General features: G+C 34.3%; 1 protein-coding gene across 50 annotated transcripts in view; it reads right to left on the minus strand.

The window, feature by feature from the left end:
- Nucleotides 1-5,444, minus strand: part of LOC140170248 (uncharacterized) — a 244,712-nt gene extending 239,268 nt beyond the window's left edge. For all 50 annotated transcript variants that reach the window (XM_072193598.1, XM_072193583.1, XM_072193585.1 and 47 more), the window contains exon 1: nucleotides 5,309-5,444. The gene's annotated coding sequence lies outside the window, so the exon portion shown is untranslated. The remainder of the gene's footprint in view (nucleotides 1-5,308) is intronic.
- Nucleotides 5,445-6,179: the final 735 nt, after the last annotated feature.

Below are 6,179 nucleotides of genomic sequence, written 5' to 3' on the forward strand. Positions count from 1 at the left end.
TTGTTCATTTGCAAGGTAGTAAATAAAATGTTTTTGTATTTTTGAAAAGTTAAAAAAGGCCTCAACTCCTTACCGTTTTGAATTTTGGCTAAGCTGTTTAAGTTGACATTTTTGCGGTACGGTACATTAGTTTTTTCGCTTTTCGCACTCAATGCAGCTACCGCGAAAAATAAAAACGTGTTCAAATGTTCTTTTTATGTACCGTATCTATAGGCCCCGGCAAAAAACGCAATTTTTTGAAGTAAAAAACGAGATCCAAAGTATTGAAAAGCGAGAAAAGCGAGATTTCCCCCGGAAAATGGCACAAGAAGCTTTAAAAACGCCCGAAAATATGAAAATCCGAAAAAAAAATTTAAAAATAATTCCATAAAAAAGCCCTCTGTTGTTCAGATTCGGTCAATGACAATAGTGAGGATGTGCTTCCTTTACTACCTTGTCGTCAGACGGCAAAAAAGTGACAAAAATTTGACCTTGAATTATGTTTTATAGTCAAAATATTCCAATAATTCAATAAATATAACGATATTTGGCCTAAACTTGAACTCATTTGCAATGAAATGTCATTTTTATTACGTAAAGAATGGCTTTTGCATCTAGCAATGTGGTTGCAATGCTGTTGAATTCTGCACTCTTTTCCGATGTTGAAGTTCATTTCATGGAATTCAACGAACTTTTATGGCATAAAGCAACATTTTTATAGTAAGTATACTGCTTGGAAACTTTCTTAAAAAGCGAGATAATTGGTTAATAGCGAGAATCACGGCGTGAAAAGCGAGATCTCGTTTTTTGCCGGGCCTTACGTATCTAGGTCTATGATGCGGATTTAAAAATGAGAGAAACGGTTAATTTTACACACAAAAATAACCACTTTTACAGAAGTTGAATATTGACAAGTTAAGAATGCCTGTATGATCTTTTAGCAAAGTTAGGGCCCCTGTTGCTGTAAGCAGACTTTCGTTTAGAACTATAAAATCCTGGAGCTCTATCAATTGCGCACCTGGTTCCAACAAGGAGCTCAAATTGAGCTCCCTGAGTTGAGCTCAATTTGATACTTGCCCTCCCGAGTCTTCCGTCGCCTTTAAATTAGGGCTACCGGTACTAAGAATACGCAAAATTTGCATTATTTGCTGCAATTTTTTTCTTTTTTTTGCGATTTTTAATATTTTTTTGTCACTTGATGTTAGGTCCAGGGACTCTCCAAATCAGCAAAATGTTTTTCAAAAAATGCAATTTTTTATTTTATTACCGTACTTACGCGAGTATACATGTAGTCCCACCCTTTTTTTGGGTGAAAAATGACCAAAAATGGGGGGGGGGGTGGGACTTTACACAAGGATTTGCTAGTTTACAAGGTGCATTTTTAATCTTTCATAACAGTGAATTCACGTCATGGTCTGGATATTCGGTACCAGAACTTCCCAAAAAGCTTTAAAAAGTAGTCTCACTTGAGTTGTAAAAAACTCTTTATTTTCTCATATTTGTGGGTGGAATTTTAGGAATATTGTTTTGGGAATATTGTTGATAACATACTGAAAGAAATGACATACAAACTATCATTATTTTTAATTTATTTTACGCCTTACTGTGACACAACATCTCGACATGTGTTGTTTACTGTAGGGCAAGCGGCCATCTTGGATTGATGTTCACGGCCGTAGATTTTATTTTTCACTGAATTGGGACTTTATTTTCTCACATCATAATCCTTCAAAAATTCCAAAATAATGTTTTCATGCATTCATGATTTATGTAGAGCACTTTTAATATTTAGGGTTGATTTTGACAAGAAATATGTATATGAGACAGAAAGTTAATAAAGTTAGCGGAAGTGGCTACTTTTTTTTTTACACGTTGCATAGGAAATAATGACAACAACCGATTCATTTTCCATTTTTCCAGCGAGAGTACCGTACTGACACGAGTATAGACCCACCTTCGAGTTAAGTACAAAAAAAAAAAAAAAAAATAAAAAATTCAAGATGTTCTGTATTTTTCAGAGATGTCACAGGCTGACCCAAAAAATCCTGAACTTGCGGCGTGTGACGAAGCTCTCAAGCTAACACGGCCGGGGTCCGGGGCCCGGTAGGGGTGGAGGGGCGAAGCCAGATGGTTTCTGCACATTTAGCACCACAGTAAAGGCCATTTCAGAGGGTAAGAAGAACAGTTCAAAGCTCCTGGCTTGTGATACACTTTTAATAAAAGTGCTTCCTTCTTCAGAAAACATGCTTGAAAGTTTTCAGTTTCCTATGCTTTTATGTACAAGAGTCACTCTTAAAAAAGTTTTTGGCTTTATTACATGGACAATATGGCTGATGTTGATATGTGAAGCAGAAAGATAAGACAATAGGGCCACTCCAAAAGCAAAAAAAAAAATTAAATTTTGAAAATCCGGAATTTTTTTTTTAATCCCCAAAATCCGGAAATCCGGATAAATCCGAAATGTGACATCTCTGATTTTTAATATGAAAATTGATAATTTGTATTCATGTCATTCTCTATTAATGATTTCAAAATGCATTCAAAATTTTTTTTTAGGTCAACCATGAATGATCCTAGCATTTAGGTCTAGGTCCAGGGACACTACAAAACCGAAAAAATAAAAAACTTATAGTATAGTCCCACCCCCCAATTTTGAAAAATGTTCACCCCAAAACGGGGTGGGACTATACTCGCGTCAGTACGGATATTGACAATATTTCAAGGTAAATAAATAATATAGCAATGAAAATTGAGCTCCGTAGTCACAAAAATAATTTTCGAGGTGATTTTTCAAAGTTGCATGATTTGGGTTGTCAAATTCGGAACCATTTCCGTTAAAAATTAGCAGGCCAGTGGGACTTAACTCTGGAAATAACAATTTCTGAAATTTTCTCATTATATTAGGGTGGGACTCGCGTTAGTACGATAAATTTTTCTTTTTTCAAAATTTTTTTAATTTTAATGATGGTAGCACTTGATGTTATAGGTCCAGGGACTCTCCAAATCCAAAAAAAAATCGTGGGAAATCGCGGATTTTTGTGTTTTTTGGAAAATCGGGTGCGTGTCTTGGCCTCCAAAATCGCGTTTTCTTAGCAGCCCTACATTAGGATTTAAAATGTTATAAGATCAAATTTTGAATTTTGACAATTTAAATTTACAAGTTTACCTCAAATTACCATTAAAATGGCCATAAATTACCAACTTTGAGTTCTATAACTTTGAAAGGAAAGCAGATATCTGAAATTTAGAGCCAGATTCTAAAAATATGACAAGGCCCTTCACATTTGATTCTTAGTTTCCTGTTTCATGGTTAAAAACAAGGGATGAGGCGACTTATCTAATATTTTCTTTATTTTAAAACAAGTGATCGCAACCTACATCACCCCGTTTTGACTAGGACCATGCATTTAATTATTTTACAACTATGTTTGATTTTATAATAAGTAATGGTAGAGTTAATCGTTCTTTGTTTATTCATCATTATAGGTGATGAACAAAGTCAGAAAGAGCAAAGGAAGTCATTCAATGTTATTTTGAAAGAGAAAATCCAAAATAAAAATAAAATAATTAAATATTTTGCAATTCTCTACTTTGGACGCAGGCGGGAAACAGGAAACTAAGAATTAATTGTAAAGGGCCTAAGGTTAGCTAGAATTCAAATTTGCAGCTCCATCTGTTCAGAACAGGAAGTTACAAATGAGCTACCAAAGTTGGTAAAAATCACCATATAAATTATAATGACAATCATGAGTGCCAAAAAGGGGGGGGGGGTCCAGGCCAAACTTCAAAGGGCCATTTCTCAATTTAAACGACATGGGTCATGGCCTATGAGGCCAAATTTTTCTATGGGTTCATAGTGACCACAAAAGATCATTCTGATGGAATTTCATCAAAATCTGAGAGGGTCATCTGGGAAATTTTCAGAAAATTGGTTGATTTGACATGAACTGACCCATAATAAATTGACTGTTTTACTTCATTCCTTATGTGTACTGGCTGCTAAGACTACGCAAAAAAAAAAAAAAAAAAACGCACCCCGATTAGATTTTGAAGTGAACACAAACTTGCAAATCGGTCCCATTTTTGGATACTGAACTTGTAATTTTTGGCAACTTTTTTCCAATTTTTTTACAATACTCCACAAATGATTGAAGTACTTCGCTCCAGGTCAAGGGACTCTCCAAATCCGTTTTTTTTTGTTAAATATCGATTTTTTTTCATTTGGAGCCAAAATACGCGAATTGCACTGCAAATATTAAACGCAATTGCATATTCTTACTAGCCCTACAATAATACCATTTTATCAATTGCTAATAAAAATTCATCTGTGCAGAATTCAACATGTTTTTCCCATGATTTTACCAATTTTTTTCTTTGAAATTTTCACAAGTAAAAACGAGTAAAAAAATTGACATTTTTTCCCAAAAATCAGCAACCCTGACTTTGCGAACAGTCAATACCAGATAAGCATGCACATGCAACACATTTCTGCCCATTTGTTGTCTTTATTCACAAGGACAGGGCGGAAAACATTCAAACCAGACAAGGATGGTGACAATATTACAGTATTATTAACTGACTAACACACTAGTACTTGAATTTTTAGTACCGTATCAAGTTAACACACTTTTAAAATCAACAATGTTCAGAAAATTTACAACAAAAATTATCATACAAAAAAGAAATAAAAATTACACCAAGGCAAGACTTAAAAAAATAATTTGTTCACAAAAACTTTAAAATATAAAATTAAAAGGCAAAGCATCAAAAAATAAAGAAAAATATTTAATAAAAGTTTATATTTTTCAACAATAATCTCATCTGATTGATGGCAATGTTACTAGCCAAAGTCATTGTTGAAGTCGAGTGAAAATATTAACATAGGAATTTTCACTCATCAAATGAAGACATGAACTTGAAGACTATCAATTTAAAATTTAAATTAAAACATGATGAAAAATCCAACAGTATATAGTCCCCCTCAGCTAAATAATTATTTTCTACAGCTATAATTTCTATTTTACTAATGTTTTTACGCTCTTTCCCGGCCGCATCAACCCCTAACTTGTGCAGCCCTTGGACTCGCTGCGCAAGGCAAACCCAATAGCGCTGCCCTGGAAAGCCCGCGCCCACCATGTACAGCACACAATGAACCGTTGCACGGCCTTGGCTGCTTCGACTTCGCTCGCGCAACAAAAGACAGTTTGATTGATTGGAAAATCGACAAATCGTGATTTTATTCTGCGCAGAAACATCCAAATTTACACAATAAGATATCGATATTCTATACTAAAACGTGGTCAAAAAGTGTCACAAAACTATACCTTACCTTTTGCGGATGTCTACTTCTAAAACAAAGTGATATTTACGGTGAATTTGGGAGATTTTCGACGGGTGGCCTTCTCTTGCATGGCGGAAAAAAATTGCGCTACGGTGCATAAATTATGTTTGATCACATGTATGACCCTTGACCTACTGACGCGACGCGCACGTCACAAATAAAATTTTCCTTTAAAAAGACACAGGCCTGAGTAGACATGCAAAACACAAAATATTGCAGAATCATGAGCTATTGAATGATTCAAAGCTATTCAAAACGCTAGGCCTACCATCGATCGTAATTTTAGAACACAAATAATATTAGTTGTTGAAATCAATTAAACTATTTAAAGGAGTATTTCGTGATCCCAACATCCTCTTTTTATGACATTTTTCAGTAGATTTTCACTAGTAATTTTACTAGTAAAACATAGTATATTTCTAGTGCCTTAAACTTGGTTTTCCCGAATCATTTTTACCTGATTCATGAACCTGGTTCAAATTGAACCGTTTTTGAAACTGAGAACAATAAAGCATGATAAGGCCCTTCACAATAAATTCTTAGTTTCCTGTTTCCCGTCCGCGTACAAAGCAGAGAATTGCAAAATATTTATTATTTAATTTTTATTTTGGATTTTCCTCTTTTAAAATAACTTTTAATAACTTCCATTTGCTACTTTCTGACTTTGATCATAGGGCCTATCAACTATAATGATGAATAAAGAAAGAACATAACTATACCATTAGGCCTACTTATGTATAAAATCAAACATAGTTGTAAAATAATTAAATGTTTGTTCCTAGTCAAAACGGGTTGATGGAGGTTGCGACCACATGTCTTAAAATAAAGAAAATAATAGATAATTAAAAGTCGCCTCATC

Source organism: Amphiura filiformis, chromosome 14, assembly GCF_039555335.1.
Source record: "Amphiura filiformis chromosome 14, Afil_fr2py, whole genome shotgun sequence".
Taxonomy (NCBI): Eukaryota; Metazoa; Echinodermata; class Ophiuroidea; order Amphilepidida; family Amphiuridae; genus Amphiura; species Amphiura filiformis.